Below are 26,865 nucleotides of genomic sequence, written 5' to 3'. Positions count from 1 at the left end.
CTTTTCCAAGGCCCAGCACAAGCGTGGATTTTTAAAGAACATCTTTTCCAAGGCCCAGCACAAGCGTGGATTTTTAAAGAACATCTTTTCCAAGGCCCAGCACAAGCGTGGGTTTTTAAAGAACATATTTTCCAAGGCCCAGCACAAGCGTGGATTTTTAAAGAACATCTTTTCCAAGGCCCAACACAAGCGTGGATTTTTAAAGAATATTTTTCCAAGGCCTACCACAAGCGTGGATTTTTATGGAATATTTTTTCCAAGGCCTTCAACAAGCGTGGATTTTTAAGGAATATTTTTTCCAAGGCCTTCAACAAGCGTGGATTTTTATGGAATATTTTTTCCAAGGCCTTCAACAAGCGTGGATTTTTAAGGAATATTTTTTCCAAGGCCTTCAACAAGCGTGGATTTTTATGGAATATTTTTTCCAAGGCCTTCAACAAGCGTGGATTTTTAAGGAATATTTTTTCCAAGGCCTTCAACAAGCGTGGATTTTTATGGAATATTTTTTCCAAGGCCTTCAACAAGCGTGGATTTTTAAGGAATATTTTTTCCAAGGCCTACCACAAGCGTGGATTTTTGATCAATATTTTTTCCAAGGCCTGTGACAGCGTGGATTTTTGAGCAATATTTTTCCAAGGCCTGGGACAAGCGTGGATTTTAAGCAATATTTTTTCCAAGGCCTGGGACAAGCGTGGATTTTAAGCAATATTTTTTCCAAGGCCTATAACAGTGTGGATTTTTAAGCAATTTTTTTCCAAGGCCTATAACAGTGTGGATTTTAAGCAATTTTTTTTCCAAGGCCTATAACAGCGTGGATTTTTAAGCAATATTTTTTCCAAATATTATTTTTTTCAAGGCCTGTAACAAGCGGGTATTTTTAAAGAATATTTTTTCCAAGGCCTGTGACAAGCACAAGCGCGGCTTTTTAAAGAATATTTTTCCAAGGCCTACCATAAGCGTGGATTTTTAAAGAATATTTTTCCAAGGCCTACCACCAGCGTTGATTTTTAAAGAATATTTTTCCAAGCGTGGATTTTTAAAGAATATTTTTTCCAAGGCCTAGCACAAGCGTGGATTTTTAAAGAATATTTTTCCAAGGCCTAGCACAAGCGTGGATTTTTAAAGAATATTTTTTCAAAGCCGACCACAAACGTGGATTTTTAAGGAATATTTTTTTCCAAAGGCCTACCACAAGCGTGGATTTTTGAGCAATATTTTTCCAAGGCCTGGGACTAGCGTGGATTTTTAAGCAATATTTTTTCCAAGGCCTGTAACAGCGTGGATTTTTGAGCAATATTTTTCCAAGGCCTGGGACAAGCGTGGATTTTTAAGCAATATTTTTTCCAAGGCCTATAACAGTGTGGATTTTTAAGCAATATTTTTTCCAAGGCCTATAACAGCGTGGATTTTTAAGGAATATTTTTTCCCAAGGCCTACCACAAGCGTGGATTTTTAAGGAATATTTTTTTCCAAGGCCTACCACAAGCGTGGATTTTTAAAGAATATTTTTTCCAAGGCCTAGCACAAGCGTGGATTTTTAAAGAATATTTTTCCCAAGGTCTAGCTCAGGCGTGGATTTTTAAAGAATATTTTTTCCAAGGCCTAGCACAAGCGTGGATTTTTAAAGAATATTTTTCCCAAGGTCTAGCTCAGGCGTGGATTTTTAAAGAATATTTTTTCCAAGGCCTAGCACAAGCGTGAATTTTTAAAGAATATTTTTTCCAAGGCCTACCGTGAATGTGGATATTTAAAGAAAAAATGTCCAAGGCATACCACAAGCGTGGATTTTAAAGAATATTTTTTCCAAGGCATACCACAAGCGTGGACTTTAAAAGAATATTTTTTTCACGGCATGTTACAAACGTTGACTTTCATAGAATATTTTGCCAAGGCCAATGACAGCGGGGATTTTTAAGCAATATTTTTTTCAAGGCCTGTGACAAGCGTGGATTTTAAAGAATATTTTTCCACGGCCTGTGACAAGCATGGATTTTTAAAGAATAATTTTTCCGCGGCCTATGACAAGCATGGATTTTTAAAGAATAATTTTTCCACGGCCTGTGACAAGCATGGATTTTTAAAGAATAATTTTTCCAAGGCCTATCACAGGCGTGGATTTTTGAAGACCAATATTTCCAAGGCTGTGGCAAATGTGAATTTTTAACGAATATTTTATTAAGTCCTGTGACAAACGTTGATTTTTAACGAATATTTTTTCAAGGCATGGACCAAATTTTTTCAATATTCAATATTTTTTCAACCTATGACAGTCTTGGATTTTAAAGAATATTTTCCATGGCCTGAAACTAACGCGGGTATTTCAATAATATATTTTCCAAGGCCTGTGAAAAGTGTGAATGTTTTAAGAAAACTTTTTTATGGCAAAAATAAGTGTTAGATTTTGTATCTATCAATATGTGGCAACTCTTTCAACGGATTAGGTTGTGTTCTAATCTTCCCCATGCGAGCGTGATATCAGTCGTATTTTATGCATTTTACAAACAAAAAAGTTCCTTATGAATTAGTGTTTAATTTCCAAAATACCCAAAATTTGCAAAAAAAAAAAATTCAAACTAATTGTCATATTTCTCCCTGGGGATACGTTCCTTTATTTCATAACCCCTTATATCAAAAAACCATAGATGCATGTCTTTCCAAAAAAATTGCAAATAATCCTCATGCCTGAATAGGGCACGTAACTCACTTTAGTTTTTTCACTACAATAAATTCAGAGTCAAATAGAATTTGCAAAGCACAGTTTTTTGGCAATCAAAGGTTTAAAGCAAGTGGATAGAGGGAAGGGAGTGTGGACAAACCAACAAATTCAAATATGTCATTCTCTTTCTTTTTATTTTTCACACTTAATTTCCAACACCATACAATAAAAAAATGCTTACACGTACAATAAACGTTCACGCTTGTTATGAATATAAACAGGCAGCAAGTAGCAGCAGCATTAAAAACCTCAAATCCAAATGAAAGTAAAATGAAATCCATCTGGGTATTGTGGTTGTACATTTCGGGGGTATGAGGTTTTGTGGTATGGGGGGACATACGAGCTTAAAAAGGCTTCCTTTTTACCTTTAACACCACAATAAATAATACTGAGGCAAATACAGGCAGGGTACAACAAGCTCAAAACAAAGGCAATGCTTATTTGCAAAAATACAACTAAATTTAGACATTACAAACCCCTTTTTTGGCAAATCACACATACGTACATATGTATATTCTACATAACGTCATGGTCCTTTTGGGAGATGTATATGTCGTCATCATCATCAACGGCTCTGTATGCCCTTTATGTAGTTGTTGTAGTTGTTTGATTGTTCCTTATATCCCTTAATAAATTTGCATAGCTTTATTATGGAATATGTGAAATTTACTCAAAGCTGTCGTCATCATCAACATCAGCGTTCTCTTCTTCTTTGGCCATACAAGTAATATATAAAAAAAAACTCTGTAGGAAGAAAACCTGCAAAAACAAAAACGTATTGAATTTCATCGAAAAACAAAAAATGAACCAGCAAAGCAGGAATTCCAATTCTTGCCACCAGCAGCAGCGTCGGCAGGCAACCAGCAAGGCAGCAACCAAATACCATAAACTCCAGCAAATTTTTGTTCCTCAGCGTAGTAGTAAGAAGGCACAACATGTCATTATTTAGATTGTGGCACGTTTCACATACTCCATGCCAGGCCAGACATACAGAACAGACAGAACTTTACTCACACCTAAAGTGCATAGAGAGCCCAGCCCAATTTCATATGCCATGAAGTAGAAGCAGAACCCAAAAAAAGAAGTAATTTTATACAAGACCTGAAGCTCACACCACCATATACCGCCATACCTTCCATGAGTATGAAGTGTGAAAAATTTCATGAAATATATATTCCAATGAAATTTCTCGCCTCTTGACAATATAATTTGTACACCTTAACAATGATATGTTGTTGTTCTTCTTGTTTGTATTGGTGTTTAAGCGTTTGTTGTATGATATCCTACTTCCTCCTAGTTGGATGGTTAATAACTCAAAAACCACCCAACAACGAAAGGGTTGAATGATTTGGCAAAATAAAATAAAGAGGGGGGGGGAGGGTTTCATTGTCACGTAAAAGATCATTGTCATGGGGTCAAGGGGTTAATAATTAAAAATTCAGCACAATAACAAGGAATTGGAATATTTCCTCCAAGGCCTGTGAAAATCGTGGATTTTTAAAGGATATTTACTCCAAGACCCACCACAAGCGTAGATTTCATAAAATAGTTTTAAAGCAAAATTGTCCAGGTTCTGCGATTTTTAACTAATAATTTTCCAAGTTCTGCGACAGGCCTGGATTTTCTTTCCAACGCACGATAGAAGTGTGGAATTTTATAGAATATTTTTTCCACGGCCCGAGACAAGCGTGGATTTCTAAAGAATAATTTTTCCAAGGTCGGAGACAAGCGTGAATTTTTAAAGCATATTTTGTCAGGACCTCTAGCAAACGTGAAGTTTTAATTTTTTAAGAATATTTTAGCAGGACTTCCAACAAACGTGGAGTTTCAAAAATATTTTTTCGAAGACCTCTACCAAACGTGGATTTTTAAAGAATATTTTTTCCAAGGCCTGTGAAAGACGTGGATTTTTAAAGAATATTTTTTCCAAGGTCTGTGAGAGACGTGGATTTTTAAAGAATATTTTTCCAAGGCCTGTGAGAGACGTGGATTTTTAAAGAATATTTTTTTACAAATCCTGTGAGAGACCTTGATTTTAAAAGAATTTTTTTTCCAAGGCCTGTGACATACGTGGAATTTTAAAGAATATTTTTCCAAGGCCTGTGAGAGACGTGGATTTTTAAAGAATATTTTTTACAAATCCTGTGAGAGACCTTGATTTTAAAAGAATTTTTTTTCCAAGGCCTGTGACATACGTGGATTTTTTAAAAATATTTTTTCCAAGGCCTGTGAGAGACGTGGATTTTTAAAGAATATTTTTTCCAAGGCCTGTGGAAGACGTGGATTTTTAAAGAATATTTTTCCAAGGCCTGTGAGAGACGTGGATTTTTGAAGAATATTTTTTCCAAGGCCTGTGAGAGACCTTGATTTTTAAAGAATATTTTTTCCAAGGCCTGTGACATACCTGGATTTTTAAAGAATATTTTTTCAAGGCCTGTGAGAGACCTTGATTTTTAAAAAATATTTTTTCCAAGGCCTGTGACATACGTGGATTTTTAAAGAATATTTTTTCCAAGGCCTGTGAGAGACGTGGATTTTTAAGGAATATTTTTTCCAAGGCCTGTGAGAGATGTGGATTTTCAAAGAATATTTTTTCCAAGGCCTGTGAGAAACCTTGATTTTTAAAGAATATTTTTTCCAAGGCCTGTGAGAGACCTTGATTTTTAAAGAATATTTTTTCCAAGGCCTGTGAGAGACGTGGATTTTTAAAGAATATTTTTTCCAAGGCCTGTGACAGACGTGGATTTTTAAAGAATATTTTTTGCAAGGCCTGTGAGAGATGTGGATTTTTAAAGAATATTTTTTCCAAGGCCTGTGACATACGTGGATTTTTAAAGAATATTTTTTCCAAGGCCTGTGACATACCTGGATTTTTAAAGAATATTTTTCCAAGGCCTGTGAGAGACCTTGATTTTTAAAGAATATTTTTTCCAAGGCCTGTGACATACGTGGATTTTTAAAGAATATTTTTCCAAGGCTTGTGAGAGACGTGGATTTTTAAGGAATATTTTTTCCAAGGCCTGTGAGAGATGTGGATTTTTAAAGAATATTTTTTCCAATGCCTGTGAGAGACGTGGATTTTTAAAGAATATTTTTTTTTTCAAGGCCTGTGAGAGACGTGGATTTTTAAAGAACATATTTTCCAAGGCTTGTGAGAGACGTGGATTTTTAAATAATATTTTTTCCAAGGCCTGTGAGAGACGTGGGTTTTTAAAGAATATTTTTTCCAAGGCCTGTGAGAGACGTGGATTTTTAAAGAATATTTTTTCCAAGGCCTGTGAGAGACGTGGATTTTTAAAGAATATGTTTTTCAAGGCCTGTGATGGACGTGGATTTTTAAAGAATATTTTTCCAAGGCCTATGAGAGACGTGGATTTTTAAAGAATATGTTTTTCAAGGCCTGTGATGGACGTGGATTTTTAAGAATATTTTTCCAAGGTCTACGACTAACGTGGATTTTTAAAGAATATGTGTTCTAAGGCCTAACACTAACGTGGATTTTTTAAGAATACTTTTCCAAGACCTACCACTAACGTGGACTTTTAAAGAATATTTTTTGCAAGGCCTAGCACCAACGTGGATTTTTAAAGAATATTTTTTGCAAGGCCTAGCACTAACGTGGGCCGGTGAGAGACCTAGCTTTTTAAAGAATATTTGTTTTCAAGGCCTGCAACTAGGCCGGATTTTTAAAGAATATTTTTCCAAGGCAAGGAATATTTCTTCTAAGGCCTACCACTAACGTGGAGTTTTAAAGAATATTTTTTTCAAGGCGTACCACTAACATGGATTTTTAAAGAATATTTTTTCTAAGTCCTACCACTAACGTCGATGTTTAAAGAATTCTTTTTCCAAGTCCTACCACTAACGTGAATTTTTAAGGAAAATTTTTCCAAGGCCTACCACTAACGTGGATTTTTAAAGAATATTTTTTAAATATATAGAATATAAGATAATATATAGAATGCTGTATATTGTATTATAGAATACCGTAATCACTTCTTATAAATTACTATAGGTAGATTTGCTGGCTTTCGATATATGTAAATACCATTTCCATCCTCCTTTGCAGCACTATGTCACAATTTCTCTTTATATCCCTCACTGATCCATGACAATAACATTATAACGCCTCAACGAGAGTGCTAAAAATCCCCAATAATCTCTCTTGTTATCCTTCGCTTAAATCTTATTCAGATTTTAGTAGTATTTAAAGGGCTTATACTTAAACTGTCCGAAATCAAAGCAACAAACTTATAATTCATATGAAAACCATCACGTACAAACTGACAAGCTATGGCAAATCAATGATGAGCTCATGTATCAATAGCTGCAGCAGCAACAACAAATGCCGGTATTTTTCTGCTGGTGATTGGTTGCTGGTAATGGTCTACCTCAAACTATCATTCCGATAATACTATACATTGGCAAATTCAAATAATCCTATCGATTTTGTTGTGTGTTATCCACAGATTCCCATTTTTTGTGTGTTACATTGTGTGTGCTATGGAATTATTCTCTTTTCCTTCTCTGTTCGTAAATATAGAATAAAAGCAAAAAAAAACGAATAAGAAGGAAAGAAAACCTTCAAATAAGAGTAAATACCTTTAAAAGGATGTTTCAACTAACATCATGTTGGTATGTTGTTGTGTCTAGGTAGATAGATTTGGTATTAGATTGCACAAACCATCACCATCGTCAGCATCATGTAGAATGTGTGTGTCTGACGATAGAATAAATCATGCAAGTTTCTACTTCTTGCTCAAACCCCCTCTCTCGTTTCTAGTGAAAGAATGTAGAAAAAAAACTTCCCACATAGATACCAAAGCATCAGAATAGACAGCCACACAAAAACTAAAGCATTGTTGAAAGCATAAATGTTTGTCTTGTGTTGCGCTGTATTTGAGAAAAGACACTGGAAGAAATTTGATATCAAATATTTAAAGCATATTTTCAAGGCCCTTTAAAGTTGAATTTTCAAAGAAAATTGTTTAAGTAATTTAACAATGTTGGAGATTGTGCATGAAATGCAACCATGCACAATGAGCAACACATATATTAGCGCCTATTTTTCAAGGCCTTTAACTAGCGTGGATTTTTTTAAAGAATTTTTTCAAGTCCTTTAACAAGCGTGGATTTTTTAAAGAATTTTTTTCAAGGCATTTAACAAGCGTGGATTTGTTGAAGATTTTTTTTGAAGGCCTTTAACAAGCGTGGATTTTTTAAAGAAATTTTTTTCAAGGCCTTTAACAAGCGTGGATTCTTTAAAGAAATTTTTTCAAGGCCTTTAACAAGCCTGGATTTTTTTAAGAATTTTTTTCAATGCCTTTGACAAGCGTGGATTTTTTAAATAATTTTTTTCAAGGCCTTTAGTAAGCGTGGATTTTTTTAAAGATTTTTTTTTAAGGCCTTTAAAAAGCGTGGATTTTTTAAAGAATTTTGTTCAAGGCCTTTAACAAGCGTGGATTTTTTAAAGAAATTTTTCAAGGCCTTTAACAAGCGTGGATTTTTTAAAGAATTTTTTTTTCAAGGCCTTTAACAAGCGTGGATTTTTTAAAGAATTTTTTTCAAGGCCTTTAACAAACGTGGATTTTTTAAAGAATTTTTTAAAGGCCTTTAACAATCGTGGATTTTTTAAAGAATTTTTTTAAAGGCCTTTAACAATCGTGGATTTTTTAAAGAATTTTTTTCAAGGCCTTTAACAATCGTGGATTTTTTAAAGAATTTTTTTCAAGGCCTTTAACAAGCGTGGATTTTTTAAAGAATTTTTTTTCAAGGCCTTTAACAAGCTTGGATTTTTTGAAAGAATTTATTTCAAGACCTTTAACAAGCGTGGATTTTTTAAAGAATTTTTTTCAAGGCCTTTAACAAGCGTGGATTTTTTAAAGAATTTTTTTCAAGGCCTTTAACAAGCGTGGATTTTTTAAAGAATTTTTTTTCAAGGCCTTTAACAAGCGTGGATTTTTTAAAGAATTTTTTTCAAGGCCTTTAACAAACGTGGATTTTTTAAAGAATTTTTTTTCAAGGCCTTTAACGAGCGTGGATTTTTTAAAGAATTTTTTTCAAGGCCTTTAACGAGCGTGGATTTTTTAAAGAATTTTTTTCAAGGCCTTTAACAAGCGTGGTTTTTTAAAGAATTTTTTTCAAGGCCTTTAACAAGCGTGGATTTTTTAAAGAATTTTTTTCAAGGCCTTTAACAAGCGTGGACTTTTTAAAGAATTTTTTCAAGGCCTTTAACAAGCTTGGATTTTTTAAAGAATTTTTTCAAGGCCTTTAACAAGCTTGGATTTTTTAAAGAATTTTTTTCAAGGCCTTAAACAAACGTGGATTTTTTAAAGAATTTTTTCAAGGCCTTTAACAAGCGTGGATTTTTTAAAGAATTTGTTTCAAGGCCTTTAACAAGCATGGATTTTTAAAGAATATTTTTTCTAAGGCTTTTAACAAGCGTGAATTTTTAAAGAATATTTTTTCTAAGGCATTTAACAAGCGTGGATTTTTAAAGAATATTTTTTCTAAGGCCTTTAACAAGCATGGATTTTTAAAGAATTTTTTTCAAGGCCTTTAACAAGCGTGGATTTTTTAAAGAATTTTTTTCAAGGCCTTTAACAAGCGTGGATTTTTTAAAGAATTTTTTTCAAGGCCTTTAACAAGCGTGGATTTTTTAAAGAATTTTTTTCAAGGCCTTTAACAAGCGTGGATTTTTTAAAGAATTTTTTTCATGGCCTTTAACAAGCGTGGATTTTTTAAAGAATTTTTTTCAAGACCTTTAACAAGCGTGGATTTTTTAAAGAATTTTTTTCAAGGCCTTTAACAAGCGTGGATTTTTTAAAGAATTTTTTTCAAGGCCTTTAACAAGCGTGGATTTTTTAAAGAATTTTTTTCAAGGCCTTTAACAAGCGTGGATTTTTTAAAGAATTTTTTTCAAGGCCTTTAACAAGCGTGGATTTTTAAAGAATTTTTTTCAAGGCCTTTAACAAGCGTGGATTTTTTAAAGAATTTTTTTCAAGGCCTTTAACAAGCGTGGATTTTTTAAAGAATTTTTTTCAAGGCCTTTAACAAGCGTGGATTTTTTAAAGAATTTTTTTCAAGGCCTTTAACAAGCGTGGATTTTTTAAAGAATTTTTTTCAAGGCCTTTAACAAGCGTGGATTTTTTAAAGAATTTTTTTCAAGGCCTTTAACAAGCGTGGATTTTTTAAAGAATTTTTTTCAAGGCCTAACACAAGCGTGGATTTTTTAAAGAATTTTTTTCAAGGCCTTTAACAAGCGTGGATTTTTTAAAGAATTTTTTTCAAGGCCTAACACAAGCGTGGATTTTTTAAAGAATTTTTTTCAAGGCCTTTAACAAGCGTGGATTTTTTAAAGAATTTTTTTCAAGGCCTAACACAAGCGTGGATTTTTTAAAGAATTTTTTTCAAGGCCTTTAACAAGCGTGGATTTTTTAAAGAATTTTTTTCAAGGCCTTTAACAAGCGTGGATTTTTTAAAGAATTTTTTTCAAGGCCTTTAACAATCGTGGATTTTTTAAAGAATTTTTTTCAAGGCCTTTAACAAGCGTGGATTTTTTAAAGAATTTTTTTCAAGGCCTTTAACAAGCGTGGATTTTTAAAGATTTTTTTTCAAGGCCTTTAACAAGCGTGGATTTTTTAAAGATTTTTTTCAAGGCCTTTAACAAGCGTGGATTTTTTAAAGAATTTTTTTCAAGGCCTTTAACAAGCGTGGATTTTTTAATGAATTTTTTTCAAGGCCTTTAACAAGCGTGGATTTTTTAAAGAATTTTTTTCAAGGCCTTTAACAAGCGTGGATTTTTTAAAGAATTTTTTTCAAGGCCTTTAACAAGCGTGGATTTTTTAAAGAATTTTTTTCAAGGCCTTTAACAAGCGTGGATTTTTTAAAGAATTTTTTTCAAGGCCTTTAACAAGCGTGGATTTTTTAAAGAATTTTTTTTTCAAGGCCTTTAACAAGCGTGGATTTTTTAAAGAATTTTTTTTCAAGGCCTTTAACAATCGTGGATTTTTTAAAGAATTTTTTTTTCAAGGCCTTTAACAATCGTGGATTTTTTAAAGAATTTTTTTTTTCAAGGCCTTTAACAATCGTGGATTTTTTAAAGAATTTTTTTTTTTCAAGGCCTTTAACTAGCGTGGATTTTTTAAAGTATTTTTTTCAAGGATTTTTAAAAAATATGTTTCCAAGTTTTCACTAAAGTGGATTTAAAAAAAATATTTTTCCAAGTCTTATCCCAAAACTAGTCCTATTGCAAACGTGGTGAAGACTTTGCAAAAACTTCTTAAGTAATCAATGACGGATTTGTTGTCCTTAGCCCCCTCAATCCAACTTACTTTTTTCTCTGAGTATTCCCAAGTAGATCAAATACGTCTACAACTATAAAGGTACGACGCGCATTTACACATTGTATTTAACAGCTTAGCACATTTAATATAGCGAGAAGTCTGACATAAATGGAATTTAAGATTTTTTATTATTTATCAACGCATTAACGCAATTTTTAGTGGTCTTTAAGTAAACAACAAAACTCTTCACATGAACGTACGCACACTTACAGCTTACCAAGGGAGGATGAAGAGCAGATATAGCTGTACAGGAAATAGATTCACACACTTTCGCATATAGTTTTATTGTTGTTGTTGTTTGTTGTTTTTGGCAGACTTAACAACGAGCTGGTATTCATTCTACTTCTGTTGGAAAATTAAAACCAAAGCAAATATCAACACGAGCATATCCATTGAGCTATACAGAATTATACAGGTGATGATAAACATTACCGCGATGTGGGCCTGGTGGGAATTTGTGTGTTGTGGGTATACTCTGGCGTGCGTACGTGTGTGCTTGGGTACATGTGTGCGTGTAAAAGAGACAATATTTATATTTGATTTGTATTTATTTAACGATTTTCATTGTTATTTTCCCTTATATTTACCACCATCACCACTACTGACTGGCTGACTGACTGACAAGAGATGAGAAAAATAAACAAAAGCATGACATTCCAAAAAACAATGGCAAAAATAAAACAAACAAATAAACGATCCTCTTAAGAAATCGAAAATAAATACAAAGGGGAGCGACCGCACACATTTATCCACATTTGGTCGGTCATCTGCGGATGGTTGCGGACGAAGAAAAGGTGGAGGGGGAGTGGTTGTTGCCAAGGCGTAAGATGTCAATGTTTATCAGTTGATTTGTCTCAATGTGTGTCTGTCTGTCTGCCTGACTGCCGGTCTTTATATTTGTCCTTGCCAAGTGGGGAGGGGAAACTAAATGCCAGCCACCATGGAGCAACCTTTTTCCAACCACATGACCCCAAAAGTGTATATTTTATGAATTCAACAAATATTCCAACATTTCAACACTATGCCAGTATGGGGCAGAGGGGTGGTACGGAAGCTGTTGTTGTGTGATTTTTTGTACGTTATGTGTTTTATTTTTTGCTTTTTGTGTATTTTATGTGCCATAAACGGAAACTTAAACAAAAGCTGGCTTTTATTTTGTGCTCATGTGAGATTTTCGTCTTCTGATGTTTGCCTTATAGTATTATTTAAAGGATTTCTTAAGGATATTGTTGTTGTGTGCACTAAAAAAGCTCTGGAGACAAAGATTGCTCGTCGAAAGGCTAAAGGAAGAAGTTATATTGTTTGTGGCCATTGTTAAGGGAAATAATTTTCACACCTTCTTTGTTAAGACTTTTTGAATGGTATAAACAAACAAATGAAAGAACTAAAGAACATCCTGTTGAGGATACATTTTAAGAGAGCATTGTCCTGAACAATGGTAGTTATTAAAGTATTCCTCAAATTCAAATAATTCCCATAAGAAAATGTTGGCTTAAAAAGCCCGAAAACAATTCTTTAGCAATTTGGAGAAAGAGAGGTAGAGAATCAAAAGGGCAAAAATACAGCTTTGAAACAGTCGATTTAGAATGTCATGAATGTCCTCCCATAAAATTTTCATATGGGTTCAGAACTATTTTAAGCTTTTAAGGTGTTCTAAATAAACTTTTTTGATTTAAATACGGATATTACGGATATTAGTAAACATTTCTATACATCTTTAACATGTTGTATATTATGAAAATATTTTCTTTTCCTTATTTTGCCTTCAGGACAATAACACTTTCTGAATTACTTCTGTTTTAACTCAACATATTGTTTGGATATATTTACATCGTAAGCAGAAGAAAAAAAATCAGGACATAAAAACACAATGGCAAATTGAAGGCTTTTATATGCTGATAACTAAGACATTGTTAAAAGTAATATTCATCAAAAATATCATTTCAACAATGCCAGTACCAGGAAACTATTCAATGTTATTCCTTGATTAAAACAAAGAATTCTTTTGCTTTTATTTTTATTAAACATACAAAAATGCAACAAGGGAAAACAATGACAAAATGAAGACCAGAGACATTCACCTTTATTTGCATTCTAGGAAAAACACCGAGGTCAATATCCTTATCGCTTTCAGAATCATTTATTTAAAAATATATGCATGGATAAATTTGCAATAAGCTGTAAAAATATATTTTAAAATTAAAATAAAACAAATATCACATTTGTGGTGATTTTCCAAATTTCTAGATCTATCATAAATATTATAATATTTACTTCAACGACATACTCGTACTGTTACTTCCACTGCACTTTCGGAACAAGTGAAGCTTAAGAAAAACAAGTAAAAAATTATCAGTCGGCTTTGCCGACAGAGATATACCCTCAGCCTGTGTATATTGAAACATTTTTCCCAAAAACGTATGAATTTAGGGGGTTTTAAAAATTTTGGGCGTTTGAACCGACAAAAATGTTGATTAGGATTAAAGATCAAAAGTTAAAGATACTAAAAAGAATGGATCTCCAGCCACTACATATGGTGCCATAGGGGGTTTTTACACCCTTCGGGCTGTTTGCTCAAAAAGTATGGACTTGCCCCTTAAAAAACTTTTACCATCGTAATTGAGGCAGCGAATGCAAGTTGCTCCAACTAAAACCATTATTTCCATGAGGCACATTTTGCCCGTATGAAAGTGTATATACCCTCGTTAGCATAAATGCTGAGGGTATAATAATAAGTATAAAAATCCCCATTTTCCTCCTGAGTAATTTAACTAAATTTAACAAGTAAAAAGTGTTAAGTTTAGCCATGCTACACCTAAACATGGACCTATGCTGAAAATTTTTGTGGCAGAAGTACTGTGAAGTGCAAATAACCTGCAGGCACGAAACTATCCCCCAATTAGCGCTACCTCCCGATTTTCGGTATTTTAAGTGTTTTGCGTACAGTTTTTTTGACAAAACTACGGTTAATTTGGTATTTGATATTAACTTCTCCACACAAAATTCATGTTTAGATATGGCCCATATATAACGGTACTACCCGAGGGTTTTGCCTACAGAACTACGGTTCATTTGATATTTCATGTTCCCTGCAGCCATGAAACTTCTAGACGGAAAATTTCCATCATAAGTCCATGTTTAGTTATAGCCCAATATAAAATACCGAAAATTGGGAGGTATCGTTATATGGGGCTATACCTAAATATGGACCGATATAGCCCATCTTCGAACTTGACCTACCTATGGAAAAAATATACCCGAGTGCACAAATCTAGCTCTTTTGCTCAATTTTTGCGTACGCTAGAGTGATTACAACAGACGGACATTGCTAGATAGACTCAGAATTTTAACCTGCAGTGCGATTCTCTAACCAATTTTTGAGTTACCGACAAAAATCGTTAACATTAAAACACAAAATTATGAATGAACTTTACGACTACTTTTTATTGGTCGCTAATTTACCGAATAATATTGTTAATTACCGAAATTTTAAGTATTTTGATATTACCGACAATTGTCGGTAACTCCAAAAATGAGTTAGAGAATCGCACTACTGATCAAGAATGTATATAAAGGGTCGCATATGATTATTTCAATGCGTTACAATTGGAAAAACAAACTTAATATACCAAAAAGAATTCAATACACGCGCCGAGATAGTTGCAAACGTATACATATATGGACTGAAGAGGATGATCCCCAAAACATCTCCTTGACCTTGTCCACTAAATTTGAATTTTACCTTAAAATATTACCAGCGAAACATTCACTACCACGCTATACAGCAGTTAATAATTATACAGTTATATCGGGAAGTCGGTTTGGTCTAGCAGAGGTGTTCAAAGATCGAATGATAAAAGAAATCGACTCCTTAGATATCAAAAAAGTTGTTGGTCAGATAAAATTAAGCCATATAAGTTGATAATAAGGAAAACTACATAGCTGACGTTATTACATATCTATCAACATAATTTAGCAACGTATTTCAAGTGGAAAATCTACCTGCGGAATTAAATTTCTGTTGCGGAGTCCTTATCGGTAACATCCTTTGTTTTATTATGCAAAACATTTCTCTTCTTTCTCTTTTGGATTACCCTTATACTTGTATGTATATACCAAAACGAATGTCTCGACGAGCTGAGTCGATCTTGCTATATATGTATGTCCGTCTGTCCATCTAAACGCTGTAATCAGGCCGTAGCTCGTAATTTTGATCGGATCGTCAGAGAGGAAGAAGCCTATTGATTTTGGTGATGGTCGGATAAAATTCAGTGGTCGGAATCGGCAAAAAACTTATCTGTAGAAAAAATCAAGGTTTTATTCTTATGCGAATATCTCCACCTCTGGTAGGGGCATTCCAAAAAAAAAAAAAACTTTACAAAATTGGTTGGCGTAGGTGGTCCCACAACGGAGATATCGAAAAAGTCGATAATACACCCCATTCTTCCATTTTGTTGCTGTAAGTTGTAAAGATGAATATCCCAGCTTTGATTGGGTGAATTTCAACAGTGTTAAAGAATACACTATGAGCTTCAAATTGATCCCAATTGCCTCACAAAAAGTAGTCATATACTAGAGATATAGAATAAGACGCTCAAGGGGCCTATTCAGTAACTTTTTAACAACTTAACTCATTGTTTATTTTACAATAATTTCATTTGTTTGTTTTGTAGTTGTTACAAAAACAAAATAAATTTAAACAACTTTTCAATCGATTAAAGTTACAGAATAGGCCTACAGGTATCCCAATTTTCACTTTGTGGAATTGTATTTCCTTGGCGGATTTTTTCGCTTCTGTTGGATAAATTCAAGGAAGAAAACCTTATAAAAATAAAGTAGACCGTCTGAGCTTGAAATACCAAATTGTGTTGGCTATGATGGCCAAATATCAAAGTTATTGCAATAGGCGGTAAAATTTTCCAATTTTAATATTTTATTTTATGACAAATATCTCAGCTTCTATTTGGTCTATTATAAACATTTTAATCAATGCTTTACCAAGCAGATTGCGGACAGTGGTCAAATATAAAGCATATATATGTCAACATACATTGATTTCGAAAATGCTGTAATTACTTTGGTTCAGTTAGCCCTAAGTCATCTGGTACAAAAGCCGAAAACTTTAGTAACTCCCTAATAGAAATGTTTACCCGTGAAAAGTGTAAGCACTACGGACAGATATGTAGATTTACTCTTAACGTATAAAATACGTTATATATATTATATAGTATTCCAATAGGACATATTTTTGATCGCATATACCTTTTGATATAAGATAATCTTTTAATAGCATCCTAAATATTAAAATTCTATTAGAATTTGTATCATTTGGTAAAGTATTAAACTCATGACTATCAGAATATTCCAAACTCTGTTTTGTGATCTCATTAGGACACAATGCAACTCTTAAGGTGAGGTCACATTGGGGCCTAAAGCAGTTTTTTAGTCAACTTTCCTACTTAAGAACATATCGACAGGACAAATAAATTGATGAAGTTGTTATGAGGATATCAAAATAATGTTATGAGAAATGAAAACAATTATAAATTCAAATATATTTTCTTCATCTTGTTATTTTAATTTTTTTAATTTCACATGCCTCTGCTACAAAAAAACGCCTCTACATTTTTGGAAAATATGTTTTGTAACTGCACCCAGCGAAAAGTTTGCCTCCAAAGAGGCAGTTAAATGATATGTACAAGTGATTTGGAAGTGCATCAAATTATGCATTTTCACTCATGATTTTTACAAGGGAGTGACTACTGAAAGAGGCACTCCATTGCACCGCATTTTAACTGACCCTTTGGCATTGCATTTTAATTGAACCTTTGGCACTGCATTTTAACTGACCCTTTGGGGTAGAATATGAGGCAGTCCAGAGCACGTGTTTTGAATAACAAAATAAAATGCATTTATTAATTGTGTAAAACAAATATATTAATAACTTTATTAAATTAACACAAATTATGAAAATTCTCTATTGAATTCAATCGCAAACATGTGTGTGGTCTTCATTTAAACCAAGCTTAAGTGCTTTTGCTTCATCTGCTAAATGGGTTTGATATTGTCTTCCCATCACCAGTTAAGATTTCGACATGTACTCCAACAGCACTCCATTGGGAAAGTTTCTTCTCGTGAGTTACCGGAAAAATGTTCACAAATTAAATATTATTTAGTTTGTATTAACAAATGTTTGGAAATGTTAACACGATTACCTCCTTTTGGAAATGTATTCCGGTGCCTGTAGAGATGTACAAACTGATTTATGTACATGTAGGGATCTCTAACAACTGCTAATAAAATGTAGTGAACGGAGTGCCTTTTTCACGACTCCGTTTGCACTGCATCCGGATGCTGTTAAATTGTGAGGAATTGGAGTGCCTTTTTCACGACTCCGTTGAACTGCCTCCGTATGTTGTTAAAATGTGACAAATGGATGTGATTCTTTGGATTGCTTCCAAATGCGGTTAAAATGTGGGGAATGGAGTGCCTTTTTCACGACTCCGTTTGAACTGCATAAAAACATGCCGTGAAAGAACTAGTCTACATTGCACTACTTCCAATTTATTTTGCTGGGCAGTTTGTCTAGTATAGTCTTTAAAGTGTAATGTATTAGTTTGGGATATTCTCCCCAAATGACTTTCTCCTCTACAACAAAATCTACTTTTGAAACACATTTGCATTTGAAAATCCAAAAGTTCTAGAACACAGAAGCCATCCCACAGTCGATACGTCTGAAGAGCTGCTCAACTAACAGCGAAGCCAGGTCACGTAATTTGGTGACTGTGTGGGTTCGAGTACTTGGCTTTCGTTTTTCACTTGCAAAAAATGTCGATCATCAAGCTTAACGAGAGAATTAATAAAAATCTACTGTTTAAGTACTGAATATATAAATGAAGCATTAAGAAATCTAAAAAAAGACCATCTAATATCTACACAATTGGGTCGGAACTAACCACAATAATATCGATCACTGTTTTTATGGCGCCTTTGCTTTGCGAACTTCTAATTGTTACTTTCTGGCTTTTTTCTGCACTCTATGGCCAAAATGCAGTGGGTATAAACAATCAATTAATATTCCCGCCTTATATTTAACTTAATTTTTATTTTTCAAAATAATATATTTCCTATTTGTTTATATATGTAGCTTCATTTTTTACACTTTTCACTGATTATTTTCCAATTGATATCGGAACTTCGAAAATTCATAACTTTAGAATCATATTAAGTGGATATGGCCACTTATTGAGCAAATCTATCAAACTTTTTTGGAAGATATTATTCCCATCTGAAATGTCATACCTTGAGCTAATTTCTGAAACACTGTTTTTACTAAAGCAGTTAACGGTGCCCACTGTAGCTCGAATATGAATAAAACAATTAGCATATGTTTTTATGGGTCTATTAAGAACCTAATAATCAGACAGACGGACGGACATGGCTAAATCGAATTGTCTGAAACTAAGTTCGTCCAAACATACTTGGGGTCTAAAACAGTGTAATCTCCTCGTTAGCCTAAAGGCCGAAACTCAATCAGCTCGTTGCTTGCATTGCTCGCTTTGCAAATGTTAAAATTATTTCTTCACGACGACGATCGTGAGGTGTGACATTTTTGGAGCCGGCGATCATATGTTTTGGGTAAACGAAAAAGTATTTTGCACATTATAAAATTTTCCTTTTTAAAATGTAATTTAAAATGAAAGCAAGAAAGTCACTGCCAATTGTTGTTGTTAAAATTGACTGTGTTGTGTCAAATGAAATGTTAAATATCAAGCCGAATAAGAATGCCAAAGTTACAAAATTTTTAACTTCAGCGCCTGAAATTTTGTTTCGTTGAGGGCTGTTCTCTTAAAAACAGTACAATTTAATTTCACGCTTTCACGTCAAGAAAACAGAGCAATCAACAAAAAATCTATTGAGTTTCTACATTAAAGGCAGAGGGTATAAAATATCCGTTCAAAAAATTTTGAACTGTCAAAGTCAAAATTTCGATTTTAACTAAAAATGGATAGTTTTTATACCCTCAGCCTTAAGGCTAGAAAGGGTATATAATCTTTGATACGACCAAAAATGTGCCTGATCGAAATTACGGTTTTAGACCCCCAAGTATGTTTGGACGAAATTCGTTTCAGACAATTTGGAGTCGATTTAGCCATGTCCGTCCGTCTGTCTGGCTGGCTGGTGCGCACGATAACTCTCAAACGGATTAACCAATTCGAACCAAATTTTAGGTATAGTAATATTTTGTCCAAACTTAGTTTAAGTTCGAAGATGGGCCATATCAGTAGGTTGTTCTAACGGCCTCATTTACAACGGTACAATTTTTTTTCCAGAGCAAGTCAATACCTCCTGAGATAATGGCCCAAAAGCTTAAAAACCTGCCGGCACATACTAAAATGGCTATAGTGCAATATAACTCAAAAACTTTTTCAAAAATGTCTTCCAAACTTAGTTTAACGCATGGCACAATTACCCAGGTAGTGGCATCGTAAAATTTTGAATATGTTATGTCAAAATTTTCTTAATGTTGTTGGGGAAATTAGTGAGTGGCTGAGGGTATATCTCCGTCAGCACAGCTGACTAATACTTTCTTACTTGTTTCGCCATAAATCCGCAAAAAATTCTTTAAAAAGTCTCTCGCTAAAGGACAAATTTTTTATGTGTACAATAATCCCACAAAAACATATGAAGATAATCCATGTTCGAGCTACAGTTTGTAGGTAGACCTATTCTGTAACATTTATCAATAATGCATATTGTTTAAATTCCTTTTTTTACTGCTACAAAAACAAAACCAACAAACTTCATTGTTTAAAACAACGTTGCTAAAAAGCTAAGCTAAGTGTTTACATTTTTTTATTTTACCGCATTTCAATACTAATCAATCTGGATTGAGTAAATACAGTTGATTAAGTTGATTGCAAAATTATCGACATAAATTGTGGCCACTTGTAGTTGTTTAGGTTTTCTTAACATATTTAAATTTTATAACAAAAGTGGAAAATTACAAAAAAGTCGGTTTTTAGTTACGTCAATTTTTGCAACCATTTTTTGTGGCGTTTTAACGACCAGTGGCTTTAAGTGAGTTAATTTTGTCGAACTCTTTTAGAGGTTGTTTCCAATACAATGTTACATAGAAACATAAAATTCAACACAAAATTAATAATCATTAATATTAAATGTTTTAAAGCACTATAAAAGCCATCAAAAACCAAATAAAAACAATGTCAACAAGCCAGTGTTGAGTAACAAAAAAAATCGGTAAATTGGGTTGGGCTGCAACGAACTAAACTTTAACACCAACAAACATTTTCATTTCAGTTTTTGTTTCTTATTTTTTAAATAATGAAGGGAAATCTCGAAAAACATTTAGTGTTGTTGCTCTACGAAAAACTTTTCCACTTACCTTGCAAAACAGAAATAAATACAGAATTTTGTGGCGGCTGTCTTAATCCAATAAATGAAGGTTTTGCGGGGCGAAATCCGTCTTCTCCAATCACTTTGATGTTGTTGTTGTATTTTAATTGAATAAAATTTGTTTTGTTGTTTAATTTTTTCTTCTCGTTGTTACAATAACAGAAAGGTCAAAGTTTAAAACTTTTAACATTTAAGGTTATATTTTGAAACATACTTTCGGTTGGGGAAACTTTTTTCTTAAATTAATTGCTTCACTTTCAAACTTTTTCTTTTTCAATGTTAAATCTGTTTTGGCGGCGATTTTTTATTTTATTTTTCACTTTCCAAGACAGGTGATTTTTAGATTTTTTCGCTTTGTTTTGGGGATTTGGGGATTTACACTTGCAACAAAGTTACTGTGATTTGGTAAAAACTTAATTTTTTTGCTGGTTTTGGATTGATGCTGTTCTTTTTTGTGTGGTCATAAGTCTCCAAAAAACAGGTATGAGGAACTAATTCTTTTTATGTTGAGTTTAACAGTTTGGCGCCCAATCACCGAAATTGAGAATGTTTAATTTTTTTAAGCTTGTTTTGCACTACTGGGGACATAACCAAAAGCTGGCCATACAGGAATTGTTTTTTGTTGTTGTTTGGCCAAACTAAAACGTTTAACCCAAAACTTTAATATAAAAAAACTTTTTAAAACAAAAAACTGGTAACTGGTATAGTTTACGCCAGCAACATGTAGTTGTCCATTTGTTCGTTGTTTTTCTTTTTTCTTAGATTTTCTTCTTGCCTTGTCTATTTTGTTTGGGAGTTGTTTTGTTGTTACCAGCAAAAAAAAAAGGCTGTAATCTAAAGACGACAATCAAAAGACCAGAACGTTGTTACAACATTCTTAGTTCCAAGTTGCTGTTCTTTTGTTGTTGTGGTTTTTTCTTTGTTGCAAAAAAAGACAAAATGATGATATGCTGATAGGTTTTTCTTTTTTTGTTTTAAAGCGTTTTTTTCTATTCTTTTTCTTGAAGTTGGAAAAATTTGTTGTGGTGCCGAACAATTCCAAGCTTTTTTTGTTTTGTTGTCTTCTTTAGAAAAGGGGACACTGGCAAGTTTTTGCTGGATAGTTTAATGGATGATGGTGAAGGACGTTGTATTTCTTCTTCTTCTTGTAGCTGGTGCTGGTTTCAAAGCTGGGGCGGTGTTTGGCTTCAGCTCTGAAGTCTGGTTGATTGCTTAGGTCTTTTTTGCAGTTTCAGTATGGCTGTCAACAAACATTGCCTTTGCAAAAGGAATACAAAAACAGAAACAAACACACAACAAATTCTTTTGTGGCACTTGCTGTTGTTTTATAGTATGTGGCAAGATTGAAACGATATCAATTGTTGATGATGTTGATGTTGCTGCGGCAGATGTTGTCTATAGATAATGGTAGGCAACAACATATTTTCCGTTTAGATGTAGTAACTCTTTAATACACAGACACATAAGATGAAAAAACTGGGGTTTTTTGTTAAACTTTTTGTCAGAAGTTTTTCTCAAATGGTTTATGCAAATATCACAAATAACATGGATTTTTTATATGTATTTTTTAATTTAAATAATTTGTTTTTATTTTTATTGACAGAGGTCTAAAACGACCCAATAAACTTAAAGCGAGATTTTACTCTTTTCCACATTTTAAGCCAGAAGTTTTGAAATGCAAATACTTTCTTACGTCTTAAATTTATTAATTTTAATTTAAATATTATTATTTATTTTATAATTTATTTCACTATTTTTCTTTTATTTATCATGCAACATAATTTTTTGTTTACATTACAAAATCTCACTTCATCGTATTGAGTGAGCCAGCGCACACACACAATTTCGTTTCTCAACGTTATTTTGTTTTCTTTTCTCAGTTATATTTTCATATGGTTTTTCTTGGTTTGCCGTTTGAATTTTCGAATTTCAACACGCGCTAATCCCACGTTCAAAAATTAGCTTCAAACGTAACGAACCGGTATCTCGCACTAAACTGAAACTCATTTGGGAACAGGTCAATCAGCGGCACAAGAAAGCCATGGCAGCAAACAGTTCATACACACAGACACACCGACAAACATAGTTGTGGAGCACAATGTAGCAAGCAGAAGCAGCCGGAAACAACTCATACGGGTTTGGTGCAACCACAAACTACTCAAACCTTAGACAATAAGACAAAATAAAAGTGGAAACGTTGCAGCCTTAAGGAAAATACACATAAGTTGTAAACGAACATCATACATCCTCTTCAAACATGACATCGAACCATCACACAACCATCCAACCCAACATTGCCAATAGCCAAGAAAGAACTCGTGTTCGATTGGTATGAGACCAATTCATTCATATTTATTTTTTGGGAGTGAAGCGGTTTATCACTCACTCCCACAATTTTTTGGAACTACTCTTAGCGAAACACTCTTAACATGTCACAACCTTTTCCTAGCACTTTGAAATAATCTGATGATATGTCCTTAGGGGTGGGTGTATGTTTGTTTATTTGTCCCTCATCCTTTTTGGAACATTAAATCCAATTAGAATCTTCATCAAATCAGACTTATGGAAATCATAGATGCTATTATAGAATACAAACGCATTCAGAGGAATTCACAAGAACGATGGTTCAATTGTTATCAGATTCTTGTAGTTCCGAAACAAAATACATAGTTAAAATATTTGCATAAATTTATCTCGTTGAGGTCAAGAGCTGTGATGGGCCTGAAACTGAACAAAAAGCTATAATAGCTAGATACATCCTAGTATATACAGAAATTGCACAGTTTTAATTGTGTGTGTATAGTAACCACGCTGGATGACGTAGGGAATGGAAGATACCAAGGAACGGTCCTGACCGGCTTTAACATGGCCAAGCCCAGGATTTACCTTGGTCCCTCCTTCATCTCAAGTGGACACTGACCTCCCCGTGGTGTCACCTGGGGAACTGCCTTTAACACCCGTTAAAGGTAGTGAGCTAAGTGCCGCGCGTTCACCCATATGAACGTTAAAAACTTGAGTTTTAGCGTCGGTTTAGTAAACCTCCCATAGAAAAAACAGCCTACTATGAAAAAACGAAAAAATACAAACCCCTCTGGAGTTGACGAACCCCGCAATCGTTTTAAAGACCATGATCTGCGAATCTGCACCTGGAATGTTCGCACTCTTTATAGAGAAGGTGCAGTTTACGCATTGGCAAATGTACTTGAAAAGTACAAGGAAATACGATGGAACGGAAAAGACGTCACAACAACACCTAAAGGTGACGCACTGTATTATAGTTGCCATGACACAAAGCATGAGTTTGGTTGCGGATTTGTAGTTGGTCGGAGGTTAAAACATCTGGTCTCCAGCTTCACCCCACTGAATGAAAGACTCGATCCAATTCGATTAAAAGCTAAATTCTTCAACATCTGATTTATTTGCGCTCATGATCCCACTGAAGAAAAGGACGAACAGACCAAAGATATATTTTACGAGCGGTTAGAAGAAACTTATGACCGTTGCCCTGCCCATGACATTAAAATTATACTAGGCGATTTTAATGCCAAAAATTGGAAAGGAGAATATCTTTGGCCCTACAGTCGGGAAATTCAGTCTCCACAGAGAAACATCTGACAATGGTATGAGGCTGATAGACTTTGCAGCTGCCAAGAAACATGGTAGTTAGCAGTACCACATTTAAGCATCTCCATATTCATAAGGTCACCAAATTGATCACGTTGTGATAGATGGAAGACATGCATCGAGTGTGTTGGATGTACAACAATGGTGAGCAAAACATAATTTAAGAGAATATAAGTAGAGTTTGGGAATTCCCGACTTTTTTTCATTCCCGGGAAATCGGGAATACAAATTTCTCATTCCCGGGAACCCGGGAATTCCCGGGACTATGAGAAATCGAGTTTGTGGGGCATAGACGTGACAGAGAGCAAACATAAAGGAAATAAATACTCCTTATATGTATAGTTGTATGATTAGTTCTCTCTTGGAACAATATGGAACAATATTAACGACGATGCGCCAACATCTTGAAAGTACCAATACATCATATATGGCAGTTGTTCAAGACAACCAATTCTTCCTGACTAATTTGCGGAGATTATATAAATTGCTGTTTCCCACGACCATCCTCGCAAAGGCTTCGTTCATATCAAAGATTGCTGTGCGACTCTATTTTTAGGTTTTATGGTTCGAAGGGCGTGTCGATCATAGAATAAATCCGTTGATAAAGGATTTTTACAAGGTTGACCTTTGTGTACAAAGCTTCACAATTGCACCACGGTGGCACCAAAGATATAGAGGCGAACATATATGAACATACATACTATAGTTATTACGGACTTCCATTCCTAATATACACGATTTGCAACTTAAGGCCTCGACACTTAAGAGGCATGGCATTCTTGCTGAAGTCATATCTTATAAAAGACTAAAGACCAAGTTCGACCTAATAAAAAGATTTCAGAATCACATTTGAATTAGGTCGAACTTGTTCTTTAGTCATTTACCAGATATGACTTAAGCAAGAATTCCATGCTTCTTATGTGTCGAGGCCTTTACACATTATACAGTAATTTTGGAGAAAACAACAATTCGAATCGGTCACAGAGTTTATATCTTAACAAATTAATATATGTACTTCAAGAATGCCATTAATAAAAATATTGACTAGAACAACAAGGAAATGACTCCAAAAAGTTCAGAATTATGTGAGGTTATACAGACTTCGAATTCCAGAAAAAGAATAATTATTGAGAGGCCCAACATGTATGTACTTTACTCGAATTATCGCGATTTTTACTATGGACCCGAAGTTTATTACAAATGATCGGGAATTACGAATTATCGGAACATGAATAATCGCTATTCCACTATATTTTCAACATTAAATAACTATAAGACAAATAATATAAGACTTATATATGAAAAATACAAATACCCGTATTCCCGGGAATTTCAAAAAAATTTCCCGGGAAATCCCGTCCGAAAAAAATCGAGAATTCCCGGGAAATCCCGGGTCGGGAATTCCCGACCAGAAACTCTAAATATAAGAGAATTTAACATTTGTCGTTTTTCATGGTTTTTCTAAATTGTTTTTTAATTGTGAAAACACAGTTTTAATCTAAAATCGTGGATGAAATTATTTATTAAATAATAATTACAAAAAATACTTAAACGTCTGAGTTTTGTTGAATTAATAAAAGTAAGAGTATTTTACAGCAGCCACCAGTGGATGCCCGTGCACACCTATGATGTACAATCGTTCAGGGTGCAAACATAGACTCGAACCACTACCTTGTTGCAGCAAAGGTACGTACCAGATTAAACGTAGCAACCAAAGTGCGAGCAGACACAACATGGGAAGTTGGACATCGGTAAGCTGCAATCACAACAGATAGCCACAGCATATTCCACTCTACTGGCCCAACTGCTTAATCAAAGCACCCCTCGTCCCGATAACATATCAGGACAATGGCAAAATATTGCCCACTCCATGCAAACAATCGCAAAATCCATACATGGATACCAGAGACCTCCACAAAGGAATTCATGTATGACCAGGAGTGTCGCGCTGCTACCGAAGAGAAAAATGCGGCATATAGGGCTGCTTTACAATCCGTAGCAACGCGTAGCGCACGAGAGAGGTATCGGCAGAAAAGGAGAGAGGAGAAACGTCTTTTCCACAGGAAAAAGAGAGAGATGGAAAAGCGGGAGTGTGAACAAATCGGATGTACAGGAAACAGAATGAAGTCCGAAAATTCTACCAAAGAGTGAAACATCAAACTGATGGCTTTGGAACTGGTTCATCCTCTTGTAGAGACCAGCAAGGTTATTTGGTAACTAATACAGATAGTGTTCTAAGGATATGGAAAGAGCATTTTTCCAAACTTTTGGTATCCAATAGTAGCGAAGTCGACGAAGATACCACAGATCCAATCCCAGAAGATACCACCCGGCCAAGATGAGGTAAAGACAGCAATAAACCGGCTGAAGAAAAATAAGGCAGCAGGAGCTAATGGCCTACCAGCCGAGCTGTTTAAAACCGGAGGCGACACGCTGATAAGGTGTATGCATCAACTAGTTAGCTCCATCTGGCAGGAAGAACGCGTACCCGACGATTGGATTCTGAGCGTCCTGTGTCCCGTCCACAAGAAAGGAGATACGACTTTATGCTCCAACTATAGGGGCATAAGTCGTCTCCCTATCGCCTAAAAGATAGTATCAGGGATATTGTGCGAACGACTAAAGCCCATGGTCAACGAAATAAGTGGACCATACCAATGCGGCTTTAGACCTGGCAAGTCCACCATTGACCAGATATTTACCCTGCTGCAAATCCTGGATAAGACCCAAGAGATGCAGATCGACACCTAGCACCTTTTTGTC

At 34.4% G+C, this 26,865-nt stretch overlaps 1 protein-coding gene across 1 annotated transcript in view; it reads right to left on the bottom strand.

Moving 5' to 3' along the window:
- The window catches only part of LOC141401345 (uncharacterized), a 178,459-nt gene extending 157,108 nt beyond the window's left edge, over positions 1-21,351 (bottom strand). The window contains exon 1 of the mRNA XM_073981505.1: positions 20,468-21,351. The gene's annotated coding sequence lies outside the window, so the exon portion shown is untranslated. The remainder of the gene's footprint in view (positions 1-20,467) is intronic.
- Positions 21,352-26,865: the final 5,514 nt, after the last annotated feature.

The sequence above is a fragment of the Musca autumnalis genome, unplaced genomic scaffold (genome assembly GCF_047663935.1).
Source record: "Musca autumnalis isolate F117 unplaced genomic scaffold, ASM4766393v1 scaffold_4, whole genome shotgun sequence".
NCBI lineage: Eukaryota > Metazoa > Arthropoda > Insecta > Diptera > Muscidae > Musca > Musca autumnalis.
Note: the sequence above shows the minus strand (reverse complement) of the source record. Positions and strands in the feature narration are given on the sequence as shown.